Genomic DNA, 20,886 nt, shown 5'->3' on the forward strand with positions numbered 1-20,886 from the left:
GGAAGCAAAGAGCTCAGTCATGAACGCCTTCGTGGCGGGCGTCTCATCGTCCGATTGTCTCGACGAGCTACTGGCTCCTGGTGAGGCCGGTTGTTGCGAAGACTTGGAGGCACCATCCTTCCCCGGCTTCCCCCTCTGCAGTGCGTTAGACATCGTGGGTCCCCCGCTGTTGTGCGCGATCAGGCGCCTCCTCCGCACCGGATGCCCAGTTGGGGGGCTCAGTTGGGGGGCGCAAGCAGGGCCCGCGCTGGCAGTCGGCGTAGCTCTCCCCCCCGGGGAATCCTAGCAGGCGTGAGACCACTCCTCCCGTGATAGGCACTTCTTGTAGCTATGCAGTAGGTGACCAGGTAGCCCGCAAGCCAGAGAGTGTAGAGGGCGAGGGGTGCCACCTCCTCCGGCCCTAAGTTCTCAGGGGGGCGCACTGGTATCGCGAAGCCCACCTGACAGCAGCCCAGGCCACAGGAGCAAGCAGGGCCCGGCCGCCCGAGATGGCGCAGTCAAAATGGCGGCTCAATACCGCCACTCAGCCTCGCACGCAGAGGTGAGGCAGCCGTGCGGCCAGGCCGTGCGGGCCGCTCAGGTATCTGTGCAGGGGGCCCCCCCGCTAACGGAACCAGAATCCCCTATGGGCCTCCGCAGCTTGTCCCAGAGATGTATGCAGGGTCACGAGGCTCAGCGACCACCCCAGGCAGAGGTCGCGGTAAAATCCAAATAGGGTTCGCCCCTGCCCGTGCTCCAGGCCGGCTCCTGCCTCGGCGGCCCCCAAGCGTTAGTCCTGAGCCCCCAGAACCCCTGCTGTCCTCTCCCCCACAGTGCCGGCACTCTCAATGGTCTGGACGGGGGGGGGAGCAGCTCACCGTCGTCTTTCCGGCTCTTCCGAACTGCCGCTCCGTCAGCTGCCTCCAGCGGGACCTTGAGCGCTGCTCTCCTTTCCCCTCCGCTCCGGTGGGCCAGCGCCGTCGGGCCTCTCCCTGTATGCTTATGGGAGACCCCACGGCAAGACGAGTCCTCCGCCCCTCGGCAGGGCCACAGGCCGCAGAAGGAACGCCAACACGGGTCGCCTCTTCTTCGCGCCTGGCTCCGCCCAAATCTAGACCGGCCCCTCCAGCACGCAAGACCGGTGCTCCACAGGCCGCAGTCCAACTCCGTGTCGGCGAGCGCCGCAGTCCCCGCTCCGCTCCTCCACCAACACCGGACCGCACCTCCAGGCGTCGGGGACCTCCGCCGTCCGTCTAGCGTCGGGCAGCACTGCTTAGACCCAGCTTTCAGGTGCTTTGTTGGGACGGCGTCGGAGAGGCTCAAAGAAGCGTCCTACTCCGGCGCCATCTTGGCCACGCCCCGCCATATTAATTTTATGCCAACGGTGTTAATGTATTGCCCTCTGTATATGTGTTTGTTTCTTTGGTATCAGCTGCTATTTGCAATTTAAAGGGCACGTTTAACTACGAATTAGGGAGGATAAAGTTGAGTGGAGAGGTGTCGCCCTTTGTCTGTCTGCATGATGTGCATAATGTGCAAGACGTGCTTGAGTTGATAAACTGTGAATATAACTGTAAAACTAGAGTTGTTCAGTTAGCCATTATGATAGTGTTGCACTCTGGTTGTTTGTACATTCCAAAAGTCACGTTTCAAACACACATTTCTTTTCTGTTAAGGAAATGCTCTGTTAATATTTCTGGTTTTCGAAACTGGTTGCAATTCCAGCTCTGTGTTTACTGCTTACTCTTCTAGTGTACATTCATTGTCATATAGCTGGGTCTGAACTGAGGTGGAGAAGTGAGCTAAAGAATGATGATGGATTCAACCCAGATCTGTGCCTGGGGGGGAGTGTCTGTAAAGTTTCAGTCCACCATCTCCTTTTGCTTTATTGTTTTATAGGCCAATCTTAAGTCCTATGATATTATTGACTAGATTAGACCATGATTCTTGAAAGATGTCAGCCATTATTTTCACCACAGCTTGTGCAACAGTTTGATTTCCCAACCATTTTAGAGGTTTCAGGAACATGGTCCTCCAACTTAATTAGAATTTCCCATCGGCAATGTTGGAGTGGTGCTACCACCTTCTATGGCATATTTTCCGCGTGCTGCACTGCTACCTCATTTAGATTGCCTAGCTCTCATCCAGTCAAAAAGGCTTCAATGTCATAGAAGAGCAATATGGGTCTGTTTATGTGATTATCTCTTGATTGCTTCCAGTTTAAATAAGTAGATTAAAAATGAGATATCGATTTGTTTTTTAGGAAAGTAACCAATCTAGTTTGGGGGGGAAGACCCTGGCATGGAAATGAAAGGGCCTTCTGAGTCTGCCAGAGCCAGTGTTAGTGCAGTTATTACTTCTGTCCCACCTTATGCTCAGAGCTCTGAATCCATATGATTATCTACTACTCAAATCCTGAACTGTTACTGGAGAGAATAAAGACTGTAAGCAAGGCGTAAGATTGTTCAACTTCGTATCTCATGTTCTTTCTATCTCTAGATTTCCTCATTTCTTCATTTTCCCGGAAAGCAAACAGAAACTCAAAATGGATAAGTTTATAATTCGGAAGCAAAAAGCTAGTGACGATAACGTTTGCGCAGAACAAAATGTAGCAGCTATTGAGCAAAGTACCCAAGAACCAACTGAACGGTCTATCTCAGTACCTAAGAAGTGTAAGGGGAAAATCGCCAATCCTCGTTTACATAATAAAGCTTATATGAAACTGGGGTTCACATTTTCTGGTAATCAAAACCACCCTTGTCCCTAGTGTTTGGCTTGTGGGGAAATACTTGCAAATGAAAGTATGGTACCAAATAAATTAAAATGCCATTTTGCCACAAAACACAACCATTTGTCAGAAAAACCAGTAGAATACTTTATTGATCTTGCAAAATCTATAAGGAAGCAGTCTGCATCATTCTCAAAGAGAATGAAGACATCAGAGAAAGCTCAAAAGGCAAGTTACTTGGTTGCTCAAATAATTGCCAAAAACTAGGAACCACACACTGTTGCCGAAACTCCATAAGGCAATCTTGCTGTGCTATTGTTCGAACAATGTTTGGGCCAGAATTTGAGATTAAGATTAATAAAATCCCTTTTGCAGATAACACCATTGGAAGACGCATTCAAGATATGTCTGCTAAAGTTAAGCTGCAAATGAAGGATATTTTTCAAGATGACAATATGATCTTTACATTGCAACTAGATGAATCAACAGATGTCAGTGGGTTAGCTCAATTACTGGTTTTTATACGTTTCATTCATACTGACAAAATTATTGAGCAATTCCTGTGTTGCCTAGAACTTCCATTGAGAACTAGAGGTGAGGATATATTTCAAACTTTAGATTGCTTCATGAAGGAAAATAATTTGTGCTGGTTAAATTGTGTTGGGATATGCATACCCTCAATGGTTGGCTCAACAAAAGGTTTTATAGCTTTAGCAAAGAAAGAAAATGAAAACATCATATTTACTCATTGCTTTTTACATCGCGAGACACTAGTTGCGTAAACTATGGGGAATGAATTAAGGGAAGTTATGGACAAAGTGATTCAAATGGTCAATTACATTAAAAGCCGACCTCTTAAATCAAGAATATTTGCTCATATTCGTGAACCAATGGGGGCAAAGTTTAAAAAGCTTCTAAGGCACACAGACGTTTGTTGGCTCTCAAGAGGTTGTGTGCTTTGTCATGTATACGAATTGCAGGAAATGATGCTTAAACTTTTTGAGGACAATAAGCAGCACAAATTCTGCGGTCTAATTCAAAACAAACTTTGGTGCAGAAAATTGGCATATCTTGCTGACATATTTGAACATTTGAATAAAATTAACACCAGTATGCAAGGAAAAGGAGAAAATATCTTAATGCCTTAACCGCGGCGGTTTTTCCGCCACGGTGCGGGTGTTCTATTGAGTGGGCGGGGCTCCAGCACCCGGGAGGTAGTGGTTAACAGCCGTAGATAAAATTTGTGCTTTGAGAGACAAAATACAAATTTGGGAAAGGAAAGTGAAAGAAGGCAGTTTTGAAATGTTTTCCAAAACAGATGAGTACCAGATGAAATGTGATATCAGCCCGCTCATTGTTGACCATTTAACATAGCTCGGAGAAAAAGTTTCTCATCACTTCCCAAATGTTGGAATCCAAGACTATGATTGGATCAGAAATCCATTTCTTTCAACTGCAACTGGGAACTTCTCTCTTACTGAAGAAGAAGAATTAGCTGGATGATGCATGCAGAGGGTGATTTAGACAGCTTTTGGGTTCCTGTTACAAAAATGCATCCAAACATAGGTACAAAAGCATTACAAATTCTCTTGCAGTTTTCTACTACTTACATTTGTGAAGTATCCTTTTCAACAATGACAAACTTAAAGACACTGAAACGTGGATGCTTGAAAATGCTTTATAATGAAATGCGAGTGTCTTTATCAAATATTCAACTAAATATTGACCAGCTCTGTTCATCCTATCAGCCTCATATATCTCATTAAAATAGTAAGACAAGTGCTGTTATTTTTATTCAAAATTTTTCATTCTTGCACATATTTACATATTGTTACTCATAAAAGACATCATGTTTTTGAAATGTATCTGTGTTATAGTACAAATCATATATATATATTTTTAAATCAACAAAGGTTTTTTCGTAAGATATGTTGTGTCCCCATACATTTTAATATTTACAATTTCTATGACATATATGTATATGTCTTTATCTCTTATATGCAGTTAATTCTACCTCAAAGTGGTGAATGGAAAAGCATATGACTCGTCTTATTTTCTGTTGCCTTTTGCTTTCCCACCTGAGTTTAATGTGCAGAGACCGGCTGATAAGTTGCATGATTGTTTTATCACTCACAATTCTCCCTTCCTGAATGGAGTTTTGTATAACTCATAGCAGGTGGACTTTGTGCATGGTTGAAAGGGTTGGCAATGTGTGCACCCACCCTTTTTGTGCCGTAAATCACTGGGGCATGTGTCAACGTGTGCATGATTATATTCTTCTTTCATGCACAAACCTAACCTTGCTTACACTCAGTTTTTCCAGTCACTGTCTTTGTTAGAACAGATTCACAATTGCTTTATTAACCTTCCTGCTTTCTCAAATTTGCTTGAAAATGCACCATTTGCCCACTACTTTTTCAAAAATTTCTCTGTGGGAGAACCCTCCTTAGGTGGTTCGGGCACACACGCTGCGCTCGCTCGCATTACCGTGTCACCAGAAAAAGATTGCCAAAAAGGTATGCCACCAACATCAAAGTTTGGAAAGCTGTGCTCTAACCTGTATCAACCTAATTTATAGAAGGTGGAAAAATGGCACCAGCAGTTTCAAGGAAAGGGTCAGACAAATACTGATGTAATAGCCTCAACAACTAAGCAAATAGGTTATCTTATAAAGGCTGAAAGATCCACAGCCACTATGGGACCGGATGAGATCTCGAATAAGGTCCTTCAATCAAATCCGTACAAGTTAAGCAAATTTCTATTCCCCCTATTTCTTTACTGTTCTTCAACAGGAGATATCCCAAAATCATGGCGGGGGAGTATAGTGGTTCCTTTTCTAAAAAAAGGCTCCAGAACAGACCGTACGAATTCTCGGCAAATAGCCCTACTCAACACAACAGGAACGATCTTTGCAGCCTGTGTCTTGGACAATCTCGAAAACTGGGCCTTTTCCAGTGGAGCAATTCCTGTGTCCCAGGCAGGATTTTGTCCACAACATTCAGTAATAGACAATATTGCAATTCTACAAACGATTATTGACAAATATGTTGTATCAAAATCACAAATTGTATATTGTGCTTTTATTGATTTTACTAAAGCTTTTGATAGGGTACACAGGCCAAATTGGTGAGCATGGGAATCCCTCCCGATCTACTTACAATAATTATTTCCCTCCATACAGAAACATGGTGCAGAGTTCAAATGGGGAGATCAAAGGGTTTAACTAGACCAATTTCCACGCTAAACGGTCTCAAACAAGATTGTCTCCTTATTATGTTGCTATTCCTCTTCTACTTAAGTGACTTACCAGAGCACTTTATTCAAATTAAAAATTTCCCTTTGAAACTGGCATTGAGTGAAATACACATTTTAATGTACGCAGATGATATCGTGATTTTAGAAAATGCACCATTAGGGTTTATCGTGGTGGCATTTTTTCCCAAACTTTACAGAATTATTCCCACCTACATCACATAAGTCAAAAGTCAGATGCCAATGTAGGAGGAATGCTGAAGCTAAACTCCTCTTCTGGAAAGTCATTTCCAACCTCTGTTGGTAGTCTATCGTATAAAAATCACCACATCTTAACATATGGTCTAGAGTATATATACATAAAGACCTGGAAATCTGTAAAATCAAGAGAAGGAAATTCGCTTACTGAAACTGACAAGAGTAAATCAAGCTGTCCCTGCTCAAGCATTATGCCTTGAACTCTCCTCATCCAGCATATACGCAAGGGCTATCTCAAATATGTGAAGATTGCCTTATTATCTTCTGCATGCTGACCGTGGCTCCTTAAGACACATTTTTAAATCGGAGGGCCTTATTTATGAGGCCTTCCGTCACTTTTACTCCGCCGTTGCATCAATTTTTGTGACGCATCAGTGGTGTAAGAAATGCTCATGTTGCTTCATATTTACAGTTTCGCATCTAGGTAGATGTGTCACTGTAAACCCTTGCACCACATTATACCTGCGCCAGGTATAAAGTATGCAGGGGGAGCGTCCCGACCCAAGAGAAGAGTAGTAGATGTGACGCAGTGAATTCTATGAGATTTCACTGCACCACTTCTAGGATGCAAATGTGTCAATATCTTATTCCGGCAGACGTAAGACTGACGCAGGCACATTTAACATGGGACTTGCCCATGTGTAATGACCCATTGATGGAGTTGCGTCACTTTTGTGACACACTTCAGCAATGCGTCATTTTTGCGCATACAGATACGTCAGAAATACTGACGTATCTGTAATTCCTTGCGACATGATGCGTCATACCGTACATATTACGCATATAGGTATCGCAAGAAGGGCGTAATAAAAAGTGATGCATCGCTGTTTTCTCAGGATGCATCACTTTTCATAAATGAGGCCCGGAATCTTTTAGAGAAGAGCCGACACGATACACTTTTAATAAGAATGTTAATATAGCTTTTAGTCAGTCTCACTGCACAGTAGCACTTTTACAACCCTGGGCACCAGCACATTTGAAGCTCTTTTTAAAAAATATGGTCCCAAGTTTGATCATTGATCTGACCTTGAACATTGTCTACAATCAAAACACTATAAAGAATATACAAAAACTATAGACTATAAATCTCCCCTTCTCATTCGATCATACAGTTGGCGCTGTATTCTTCTACTGAGGCTGGAAATACTCCCTTTGAAAGTATATAAAGCAAAGTGGAACAAATCTGAAAATATAACTGGGATTTGTGATTTGTGTAAGGGAGTGATACAAGATCTAACTCATATTCTATCTGTTTGTCCTAACGCAACCCTAGTAGAAGCCAGCAGGAGGTATTTAAGGCCTATGAGTATCAGATGCAATGTTGCGTCTATACAAAACCTAATTAAGCTCTGTAAATTATCACTGGCTGAAACCGCTTGTTATCAACCGCATACAATTATAAGATTTTTCTAAAGTTGTTTTAAAATCTATGATGATAATGTTTAAAAATTAAAAATATCTAAAGCTGATATAATGAACTATCACCTTTAAGTATAACCTTGCCTTTTCAAACGATTTATTAAAGCTCTGAGAAACCTATCGGATGCATGCATCTGTTATTAGCCATCTAAATATCAAATTAATTTTATTTTAAATATGTCAAAAAGGTATGACAAAATGTTTTAACCTTAGAAATGCTTATAGCTGATGTTGTGGGTGTCATTATAAATGTTTTAAAACTATGTTTGTGTATTTGTTGACCTCAGCTGAGGTCTATATCAAATTTAAAATAAACTTGGTTACCTACCATGGGCTTAAATTAAGCACTACCTTGGAGTTCCACTTTGAAGGGGGAAAGGGGATCTCAAGGACCCAGAGACATCTCGCTGTTGGTGATCATGCAGTCATTCCCTGCACCTTCCATTCATGGGGATCTAATGCCCCTTGAAGTTCACTTACCGCCACCACAATCAAAGGCAGATCAGCAGTGGGAGATTCTCCGCAATGCAGGAGGAACATTGCCACACTTTCTGGCTCAGAGCCCAGAAATGTAAAAATAAAACAATGCTCTTGCATTGTTTTATTTTACATTTGCCAGCTCTGCCAGTGGTGTTGGAAGGGGCGGGGCTTAGGCATAGTAGGGGGGATGAGGAATGCTTCTTGCACTCCACTCCTAAAGTGCACATATGTGTTTTGGCCGGACGTCTCAGGCCCACCAAAACACAGATGTGCACTTAGGTTTTCTCCAGTCCAACTGCATTGAGCAGCCAGGCTGGAGAACTCCTACAGACTCCCTGTCAGTGCTTTAAATGGGCCGGCACTCGCCGATACTCACCGGTACTGAGTACCAGCACTTCTTATTTTCCTCCCAAGAGTACCAGCACTCATACGTTACCAGGGAGAGTACCGGAACTCACTGTGTCAGGGTGACATTTTAGGCCACACATAGTCATGTGATCATGCATCACATTTCTAACTGCTGCGCATGCTCACATGATGGTGATTTCACAAGGAGGGCAGTGACGCCATGGCGCCACAGCAGAGCAAGGTGTGACATCACCTGCCAGGTTGCTGTGTGATGGGAAGAAAGGGAAGCACTTTAAAAAGCACAATTTGCTCTGGCATTCCCTTTCTTCTTTGCCAGCACAGGAGGAAGGGAAACAGCCATACAATTTGACCGAAGAGCAAGAAACAGGTTTTCCGCCAGTGCCAGTCCAATTGAGGACCCAGCAACAAGAACTCTTCTGCCTCTTCGTAGGTGAGTGCCCTGTGCGCAGCACCAATCTCCTTGTGCCTTAAAAGATTAATGTGGTCCATGTGCACAAAGCGGCTGCAGCTCTTCACCCAGGGGCCCTACATTCTAGACTTCCACTCAAAGCAGGATGAACCAGCTGGGGCAGGGCAAGGAGAAGAGCAGGTGGTTGGCTGCCTGGTGTACTTTGCTTGATGAAGTGGTTTTAATTAAAAAGTGCTACTCACGAATTGTGTCTACTTTCACTGCAGCTACTTTCGTGCAGTTCAGAAAGAAGCTGTGTATCTGGTCTGTGGAAATAAAAATGCTGAGCTGTGTGCAAGTTCCCTGGGTTATGTTTCAATATGAGGCGTATGAGAAGTACATTTATCTTAAGAAGTGAGATAGTGAACCTTTTAGAAATGCATTTTCACTTCCTTTCTGATTAGCATGACGGTTGAAGCAATTTTGTATATGTTGTTCCAGATCATGGATGTGGAGATTATGTTATCAGGGGTATTTATAGAGTGCACGTGTAATAGGTCAAATGACACTGGTATCATTTGAAGAGATCAAGCGAGTCTTTATTATTCAACCCCATCCACAGTAAACATCAGCCAACTGACTCTAATGGAACACGCTATGATCCACACTCCAAGTAGGAATATGAAACATAGCTACATCACACTTTTCCCTCTTTACAATGCGAAATAACATTACAATATAATAAATCATATAAATATAAACTAATATACATTTTTTAATTTTCATACAACTTGTACCATATAACCTAAAATTTCCTAAACCATTCCTCCCAATAACAAGACAAATCAATTTCTTACAAAGTCTTCGAGATAAACCGGAGTCTTGCAAGATCTGATGCTTTTATGTACAGGTTCCACACTTTCTCCCTCCAGAGCAGAATCCTTCAAATGTTCTCCTCTATCTGTATCACCACCTCTTGACTTTACAAGAACAACACAACTATGATTCCATATGCGTCCTTCATTGGTTTTCACTGCACTTTTGAACAATTTTACTACAGTTTTTACATCGGTAAACTTTGACCAATTTAAACATCCAATAGGAGCTTTAATTTTGACACTGTCTCCCACTTTAAATTCAACACACTTAGCTGACTTATGTGAGTCAACATAAAATGTCCTTTTCCTTTGCATCAACAATTCTTTTTCTCTCCACTGACCAATTTCTTTATTCTTAAGACCTTTAGCCATAATCATCCATCTAGGACAGATGATGGTATTTGCTGATCCTCCTTCGAATAGTTCAAAAGGGGTCTTTCCTGTTGAAGTGTGAAGTGCAAATCTATAAGCTGAAATTCTATTTTGTAGTTCTTCTCTCCAATTCAGACTGTTGACTCTTGTCAATTGTATACTTTCCTTTAGTGTTTTATTTAATCGTTCAATTGCACCATTGCACTCAGGATGGTAAAGAAAAGTCTTCTTATGTTTAATTCCACACTTTTCTAAATAATCTTCAATTTCACCTGGAACAAAATTGTGGACCATTGTCTGATGACAAGGAATTAGGAAAGCTTTCTCTTTTGAAAAATGTTTCTAAAAACATAATTACAGACTGAGTGGTGATGTCACGCACTGAACTCACTTCAATCCAGCGGGAGTATAAATCAAGTAAAACTATTATATATGGAGTTTGATGTTCACCATGAGCAGTCTCACAATGTCAATGGCTATTTCATCCCAAGGACACATGAGTAATCTCCTACACACCATTGGGGACTATATGGGCTTAAGAATCTTATCACTCAAAGAACATGGGATACAATCCCGCACTGCACGTTCCACCATGAGATCTAGCCCAGGCCACCAAAAATCTTGTCTAATACGTTCCTTTGTTTTACAAATACCCATGTGTCCTATATGAGCCCTTTTTACAATATTCTCTCTTAAACCCACCGGAGGAACCAATCTTATTCCTCTAGTCAGAATGTCATTACTAACAGCTAACTCGTCAAAGACCAAGACACAAGGTTTGTCAAGTTTTCCTGCTTTATCTTGTGAAATCAAATCCATCACTCTCAACATTTCATTGTCCTTTTTTATTTATTCCTTCCATTCATGTTCTTTAATCACCCCTAAACTGATTTCACACACTTTCGCTTCAAACTTCTCCACTAGGTCTTCTTCTCCATAAACATCTTCACATTTCACACAATCTACCAAACGGGACAGACAATCCGCCGACACATTACTTGCCCCTGGAATATATTCCACTACAAAATCAAATTCTTGGAGAGAAATTACCCATCTCCTTATCCTGGAAGATATCCAGTCTAACCCTTTCTTTTCTCCAAAATCTCTTTAAGGGGTTTATGATCTGGCCTTACAATGAATTTTGTCCCCCACACAAACTTCATAAAGGTATTCAAAGCCCAGAAAGTAGCAAGCGCTTCCTTCTCAATGACTGAGTAATTTACTTCAGCACCTCTAAGACATCTTGAAGCACATGCAATCAAACACTCTTGATTATCTCTTTTCTGTATCAATAGAGCCCCTAGCCCTTTCTTGCTAGCATCTGTTACAATGAATGTCTGATCACTCCAGGCCAATTTCCTTACTTCCAGGTGTCAGCAAAATAGCTGAGAAACATGTCAACTTAAATCTCTCCCAATACCTTGAGTCCAATAAACTACTGGAACCCTCCCAAACAGGATTCAGGCCAGGCCAGAGCACCGAGACAGCTATATTGGCGGTAGTCGAGGAGGCAAGGAAGATCATAGACTCAGGAGGATCAGTGGCAGTGATCCTCCTGGATCTTAGTGCCGCTTTCGACACCGTCAATCACCACATCCTTATCCAAAGACTCAAACACCTTGGAGTCACAGGAATGGCCTTGGCGTGGTTAGAATCCTTCCTCAAAAACCGATTTTTTCAGGTGACAGAGGGCACCTTTACGTCCAGACCGACACCCATCAACTGTGGGGTTCCTCAGGGCTCGTCTTTGAGCCCAACCCTTTTTAATGTTTATATGTCCCCTCTCGAGAAGGTCGTCGTCCCATACGGCATCAAACTCCTGACATATGCCGACGACACTCAACTTGTGGTCTCTCTCAGCCAGCAAGACCTCTCCATTCCCAACCTTCACTCCTGCTTGACCGAAATCACAAAATGGATGAGTAACTCCCACCTTAAGCTAAATAACGAAAAAACGGAGATTATGTTTTTAGGTAATCAATCTTTATACAGCTCTATCTCCATATGGCCGTCAGCTATGGGCCCCCCCCCTGCGTCTAAACCAGAAATAAAAAGCTTGGGCATCTGGTTGGATGAAGAACTTAATTTTTCAGCCCAAGCACGGAAAGTTGCTGGAACCTGTCACGGTCTATTAAGATCGGCAAGAAAAATACTACCCCTGCTTCCGACTCAATCGCGCAAACTCCTCATTCATGGCCTTGTACTTTCCCGTTTGGACTATGGCAATGCCCTATACCTAGGGGCCCCCAAAAAAGTTCTAGCCAAACTCCAGACGGCCCAGAATGCGGCAGCCCGCGTGCTCACAGGCACCCATCGTCACTGCTCTGCCAAACCATCACTTAAGGCCCTCCATTGGCTTCCCATCCAAGAGAGAATTCAATTCAAAGCTCTCTGCACGACACACAAGATCATGCATGGCAAAGCCCCTCCCATACTCCAAAATCTCATCTCACCTTACATCACTCCTAGACCTCTTCGCTCCTCCAACTGCTTCCTAGCCTCAATCCCCAGGATCAGAAAGGCCCGCTCAGGCGGCCGACTGTTTTCCCTCAACGCCGGCAAACTTTGGAACTCGCTCCCCTTTAGCCTCAGAGCCCAACCCAATCTTCTTACATTCCGTAGAGCTCTCAAAACGTGGCTGTTCCCATAAAATATCCCTCTTTAGGTTTTGTCTCTCAGCGCTGGGACGCCTATGGGCAGCCATGCGCTCTATAAATCTGTAAAATAAATAAATAAATAAATAATCACCTGGCTTGAAAGCTTGTAAATCTGGATAATTTCTTAAATCAAGTTTTACTTTTGCAAATTCCTCTTTACATGCTTCATCCCAAACAAACTCAGTTTTTTTACACAATATATTTCTTGAATGACTTGTTTTGTCCGCAAAATTTCTTATAAACTTTCCAGAAAATTCAGCCATCCCCAGAAAAGATGCCAGTTCTTCCTTCAACATTGATATTTCAGATTTGTAATGGTGTCTACTAACTCTTTCTTTGGTCTCACACCAGTCCCAGAAATATGGTGACCCAGATAATTTACTTCCGTAACTCTGAACTTACATTTATCAAAACGTAATGTCAAACCATTAGCCTTTCTAGCACCTTTTCTACTCTCCCATCATGTTCCTCAATGTTCTTAGCATAAATCAAAAGATCATCTTGATAACACCTAACTCCCTTAATTCCTTTTACCACCTCACTCATAATCCTCTGAAACACAAAGCTGCAGAAAGTAAACCGAAAGGCATTCTTAAAAACTTAAATGCACCCATCGGAGTGATGAACGCAGTCAACTCCTAAGAACTCTCATCACAAGGCACCTGATGATAAGCTGAAGCTAAGTCCAGCGTGCCAAAATAACATGCCCCATCCAATATTGACACCATCTTGTCTATATTTGGCAAAGGAAACTTATCTACCACAACTTCTTTATTGAGTGCACGTAAATCCACATAAAGTCGAATCTCTTTGTTACTTTTTCTTCCCACAACTATGGGAGCTAACCATTCACTCGCTTCCACAGGCTCAATCACACCTGCCAACAGCAACCTATCAATTTCCTTTTGCACTGACTTTTGTACACTTAGTGGAATTCTCCTTACTTTAGCTACAACTGGCCTTGCACCCAACTTCAATTTTATTTTATGATTGTAGCCCTTCAATCGTCCCAACTCCTTTTTGAATAATTCTCCAAACTTATTCACATATCTGTTTTCACCATTTCCTATAGTTTATACTTGAACAGGTGGACAGGCATTAGGATCTAAAATAACTCTAAGACGTGCCTGATGTGTCCAACACAGAACATTATCTCCCTTCTCGGCCACATACATTTTAGCATCCGTAAATCTTTCTTTGCATTCCACACTAGTTTGAAAATAACCCATCATTTTAATTGGCATTCCCCCATAGCCTGTCGGTCTTACATCAGTTTTCATCAATTTCACTTTGTTTTTGAAGTCTTTTTCAAAAACTTCTTTAGAAATATATGACAGATGAGAACATGAATCAAACTTCATTTTTATCTTCACATCTCCTAACTTTACCCATTCGAAGGATGTTCTAACCCACCCACTTCATTCACCTGGAAACTTACTTCTTTCACCTCATTTCTGCCATCTTTTTTGTTTCGGAAACAGCAGTTTTTTGAAAAATTTCCTTTTCTTCCACAAAAATTACAAACAGCACTGAGAGCAGGAAAAAACTGGCATTGGCTTTGTGACCAATCTTTCCACAACGATAACATGTACCTTGAAAAGACGAAACATTTTTTCTTGCGTCTTCCCCACTCTTGTTTCTCTTGTCTCCTTCCCCATTCTTCTTATTGACAGTTTCTGACTTATGTACAGCCTGACATAGAACTTCATCTACTTTTTCAGAACTAGTTGTAGATTTTCCCAGCTTGCTCAATTCACTCACACATTTTAACATGTCTTCAATACTTTTCGCTATTACCATAACTTCTTCCAACAGATGTTCGTCTTTTAACCAGAGTTTCTCTCCAACTTTACCACTCACACATTTCAAGACAAGCTGGTCACATATCCTCTCTTCTACCAACTCTCCAAACTTACAACTTGAAGCTAATTTTCTAAGTGCAGTCGCAAATTCTTCTACTTTCTCATTCTTCCCTTGCTCTCTTAATCCAAAATATTAACACTCCATAATAGTACTAACTTTTGGCAGAAAATATAAATCTAATTGTTTTATACAAACTTCATATTCATTTAATCCTCTTTGAGTTGCAGGCCTTAAAGATGGTACATTCTCTAATACCTCCTGCCCTTCTCCACCCAAGCAATGAAGTAGTAATGCCTGGTTTCGCTCTGCGCCCAAATTTGTGCCACACACCCTAGCATTATTCTCAAAGCGGGAGACGCTTCGCCCTTGTAGTGGGTCCGTTTTTGAGAAGGACTACACGCCCCAAGGTGCCAGTGGGGCTGAGAGCCGAGTTGCAGCCCCTCCCTCTACTCCACCGGAAGACTGAAATACCGCTCGTGCCTCCCGCATCGCAGGAGACACTTCGCCCTTGTAGCGGGGCTGTTTTGAGAAGGACTACACGCCCCAGGTGCCAGCGGGGCTGAGAGCCGAGTTGCAGCCCCTCCCTCTACTCCACCGGGAGACTGAAATACTGCTCGTACCTCCCGCTTCGCCCTTGTAGCGGGGCCGTTTTTGAGAAGGACTACACGCCCCAGCTGCCAGAGGGGCTGAGAGCCGAGTTGCAGCCCCTTACTCTACTCCACCGGGAGACTGATATACTGCTCGCGCCTCCAGCTACGCGGGAGACACTTCGCCCTTGTAGCGGGGCTGTTTTTGAGAAGGACTACATGCCCCAGGTGCCAGCGGGGCTGAGAGCCGAGTTGCAGCCCCTCCCTCTACTCCACCGGGAGACTGAAATACTGCTCGCGCCTCCCGCTTCGCGTGAGACACTTCACCCTTGTAGCAGGGATGTTTTTGAGAAGGACTACACGCCCCAGGTGCCAGCGTGGCTGAGAGCCGAGTTGGACAGTTAACCTCATGTCTTGTTACTGTTGTATATTGTAATTTAGCTTGGAAGAGTGTTGCTTCTCACCCAGCGCAAGTGCACCTGACAAATGGGGAAAAGGAAGTTAATGGAGTGTGGGGGGCCAATAGTAAGTAAGAAAAGGAAAAAGGCCAAGAAAATACCCCATGCAGCCAGTAACTGTGTACTAACCAGAATAGAAACTATAATTAATGGATGCGAGGAAGTTCTCGGAGTTAATAACACTAAAAACCCAGTGGATATTATCGATCCCCTTGCCGAGGTTCTAACTCGGACCCAGAGAACAGTAATTCCCTCTATTTTTAACAAGAAAGCACCCAAAAAACACCCTATCTGTGAAGTCCATAGCTCTTTTGATGTGACTCTAGAGGCAAATTTGCCAGCGGAAACCCCCAATATGCCATCAAGTGTAACCACTAAAGGGACCAACTAGACCCTTTTCAAATATCCCATCAGTTCTTCTGAGCGAGCACATCGTCACAGAGTCTATCTCTGAGACAGCCAGTTGCGGGAGCTGTGGTTCTCCAAACACGGGTTTATTACAGAGAATTGATTTTCTTGAGAGGGAATTAGTATTCTAGAGAGCCAAGGTTGAAGTACTTACACACAGGGCTGACCACCCCCCGCAACAACTACTCCACCCCCATTATCTACCTCTAATAGTTCAGCAAACAGGGCACCATTAGGGAATCCTAGGGGGCTGGGGGCAGGTTACCCACTGTGTTAGATAAAGGCGCCCGGGGCTCTCTAAGCGTGACTGTTCCATCCTGTGCCACTAGAACCGATGCAGAGACTGTCACAGATCGGGGAGCCAATGGGAAATCGGGTGGCCAACCCTCCATCAAATTATGTCACCCTTGCCCAGCTACTCCCGTCAAAGTGTAGAGTAGTCGTGAAGTAAGGAGTATTCATGGCAGCACGACCCATGCAGGGCATATCTTCCCGACAGTATTTATGACCAAGGTCCCTAAATACAATCTCATCCAAGGCCATGATAGCAGTGAATCTCTGCAAAATAAAGCCATTCACTGGCTACGCCATGTACGGGGCTGTAGGTCAGTTATTCGGGAAGACATGGCAAAAGTGAGGAGGATCACTTTGGGTAACTCCCAGACTGACTGCATTGAGATACAGTTATTTGACGCATCAATTGCCGAGAACCTATTGGCCCTAGAGTTTCGTACCTCCCCTCCCGAGCACTCTATTATTCAGATCAGACGCTTCCCTCTATGGACATTGGTCAGGGGGGGGAGCGAGTCTGGACTGAATAAAGTTGATTGACTGGATGAGGCCCCACCACAAAGACCCCCCTCTCACCTATTGGGGGAGAAATGTGGCGCTACTGACTTACATAGTAGTTTTGAGATACAAAGATTTGTGGGAGGCAGAGCCAATGCAGATGGGGCGAGGTATGATGGAACAAATACAAGGGTGATCCACTTCCTTTCCTGGAACATTGCAGGACTCCAGAAGAAACTGCCTCTCCCGGAGTGGAATGAGTTCATTGGCAGGTATGACATCTGCCTGTACCAGGAGACATGGAGTATGGTCCCCTTGTATAAATCAGGGTATACCACCTTTTTCATCCCAGCTATAGACTCAGGAAAAGGCCGTTCCTCTGGGGGCCTCCATATATGGATTAACATCCCATTAAACTGGACCATCATCATGCACAGCTTACTTTCAAAGGATATTCTACATCTAACAATCAAAAGGCCTGCTAAGGGTACTAATGTGGAGATATTCAATGTCTATGTGAGAGGGTCTCCCGGGGCCCAAGCTTCAGCAATATTAACATCATTGGAGAGCGAGTTATCCTGTATTTCCCCCCCGCCCCCACTCTGGTATCATTGTAGCAGGGTATTTCAACTGCACATATGAACCATTGAGTGGGGAGGACATTTTGGGCATTGGCGAGGAGGATAGCAAATGGGCCATACCAACTCTGAATATAGCGCCAATAAAAAAGTGGACACAAAGGGCAATCCAAATCAATGCCCTAACCTTAGAATATAATTTAAGAGCAGTCAATGGCAGGACACGCTCTGATTTAAGTGGGGCCAATACGTACAACAGTCCAAGTTGTCCATCACGAATAGATTACATTTTGTTAGATACACGACTATGGGGTGATCTTGTGGATTTGGAAGTCAAACCTTCTCTGGACAGTGATCATAATCCCTTATGCATGCAAATTAATAATAATTGGGCAACTACTTCTACTAAGCCATCTAACGTTCTGATGATGTCATCAAAAGAGGTTATGCCCTCAAATTGCAACAGACGCCTTAAATGGCATAAGATCTTACATCAGGTAGATAAGTTAAGTAGCATAAAGGATCTCATTGACCAGAAGATTGCAGAGCTCTAACCAATTAACGGTACCCACGAGAAAACATATGACTTCCCATTCTCTAAATTCTATCAGGACACAATAGAAAGGTTGGGGATGTTCTGTATCATTAAGGAACGCAGCGAGCTGAAAGAATGTTGACCCAGACCCTCTCACCCCTGGTATTCTGCCACTAGCAGTGAAAAAAGACAGGCCTTATCTTTAGCCTTACGGAAAAAATATCTCCTAGCAATAAGAGTAGCAAGGATGGAGTACACTAGGGAAAAAGAGCTTGCAAAACGTAACTGGGAGGAATCTCATTGGAGCTTAAAATTGCCTCGCAGCTGAGACTCAACTGTCTTTTGGGAGCTAATTAATAAAGGCATGTGAAGGGGTATTGCTCCAATCCCAAACCATTTCACCGAGCAGCAGTGGTATGACCACTTCCATAACCTGTAATGTGATACCGCAGGCTATCAGCCTTTATCGAGCGGGACACTCTTATCTTTGTCTGAGGGCTCAATACCAGCAGAACCTTTTGAGATCAATGAGTTAACCTCAGCTATTGCCAGTATAGCACCAGGAAAGGCGGCGGGTCCAGATGGACTTACAGGGGATTTACTTCTGTACGACCCCAAACCCTGGGCCCATTTTATCTTGATTTTAATTAACCTTATTGCTAGAAGCCATGTCGTCCCCGATTCATTGAAGGGTGCCGAGGTGGTAACCATATATAAAAAGGGGGACCGGGAGGACCCTGCCAACTACAGGCAGATCAGTTTAATTGATGTAATACAGAAGGTGGTTGGCAGGGTTCTCCTCATGAGGATTAGGTCCTTGATGGACGGCGGGAACATCTTTTCACATTTTCAGGCAGGATTTAGACAGAAGGTGGGCACAATGGACCAGGTTTTTAGATTTTTTTTCATATATTTATTGAGACTACCTGAGTAACAGAGAAACCAAGGTACATGCACATAACACTGATTAGAAGTCACATCTACATAAACTCTGCAAGTGAATGATGACAAACAGCCCAAAAAAAAAAAAGGAAAAAAGGCAGAACATTGAATATGTACAGGGGCAAATTACGTACACACAGTAGCCGTTTTACTGTTAGCGAAGCAGATTGTAACATCAAACAAAAAATGATTTTAAAAAAACAGGAGTTTACATGTCCATATACAGATAAGACTTAACTAGGCCCCAAATTTGCTGACCTAGTTCCGTTTACGCGACCTTTGAGAGCATTTAGACTATACTCGATGTTAAATATAGCCAAAAACCTCGCCCTCCAAGCCTCAAATGATGGGGGCTCCTTTTGTAGCCAACAAGAAGCGATACACAACCTTAACACAGCTGTGGCTACAAAAATCAGATATACAACCTTCCTGGGCACTGTATCTGTATCTACACCCATCTCTACCCCAAACAAAATCTGCATAGGTGATAGATGTATAGGAGCGCCCGAAATTTAAATTAGAAACTTGTTTAGCTGCTGCAATAAGGTACTTAATTGTGGACATGCATAAAAATATGTACCACATCAGCAGCTGGGTTCCCACATCGAAAACATTTTCCCTCTGGATCCCCACCCCATTTAGAAATGTTATTGTTGTATAGTGTATTTTAATCTCCCTATCTGTCATCTATCTTCTCATGCTTTACAGCTTGCCTGTATTTAGAATGTTATAGATGTCATAGAATACTTACTAGAGATGAGCCTTCACTTGGTGATGGAAGGCTGAGCATCCAGGAGGACAGCTCCTGGTGGGGCTAACTATATTACTTATTTAACCATTTAACTACCATCTTGGTTCATCTATATCACCTGTAACTTCAGCTACAATAAATGATAACTTGGAACTACACCTTGACTCCATGAAGATTATTACATTATTACATTGGCGACGATTGGACTACAAACCCTGCGTGGATACTATTTAAAGGATTTCTACATCAATTTTACTCATTCAAAATCTTCAACTACTTCAAAGAACTCTAACTCAACAACAAAGAACCCAAGCACTTACTTGCAACTATACATGTTGGCTGCCCCTGCCCCACCAGTGACCAACTGCCAACGGTCAGCCTCACCTGGGCTTGCCAACATCAACTTAAGCTTGGTGAGTTCTCTACTTAGTTCAAAATTTAAAAATTATTTAGTGCTGCACCTGAATTTTAAACGCTACTTATATAAAAAAAAAATCTTTCTCCTGATAAAAAAGAGACTGCCTGACCATGCTTGATAAACCTGCTGATTGAAAACCTACACTTTTTTTTATAAGAAAAGGGGATATGTTGTATAGTGTATTTTAATCTCCCTATCTGTCATCTATCTTCTCATGCTTTACAGCTTGCCTGTATTTAGAATGTTATAGATGTCATAGAATACTTACTAGAGATGAGCCTTCACTTGGTGATGGAAGGCTGAGCATCCAGGAGGACAGCTCCTGGTGGGGCTAACTATATTACTTATTTAACCATTTAACTACCATCTTGGTTCATCTATATCACCTGTAACTTCAGCTACAATAAATGATAACTTGGAACTACACCTTGACTCCATGAAGATTATTACATTATTACAGTTATCAGGTGTAAAATATAAATAAAAGACATTCTTATAATGTTGGGCGGATAAATTGGGGGACATAAATAATCGCCCAGCTAGTTTGATGGAAGTCTCCAGATGTATACTATGACATCCTAATCTATTCTCCAATTTATGACAGTGCTCATCCAGATAGTTAGGCTTTGTATTGAGCATAAGAGTAAACAGTTTCCCAATTCTTGCTGCCTTTCTATTTGCTTCTATAAAGGGATTAGGATGAATATTCCACCGAGCTTTCAGAAGATAATCTCTAATTTGTAAGTATTTAAAGAAGTCCACCCGGGACAGATGATA

Source organism: Lissotriton helveticus, chromosome 7 (assembly GCF_964261635.1).
Source record: "Lissotriton helveticus chromosome 7, aLisHel1.1, whole genome shotgun sequence".
Taxonomy (NCBI): Eukaryota; Metazoa; Chordata; class Amphibia; order Caudata; family Salamandridae; genus Lissotriton; species Lissotriton helveticus.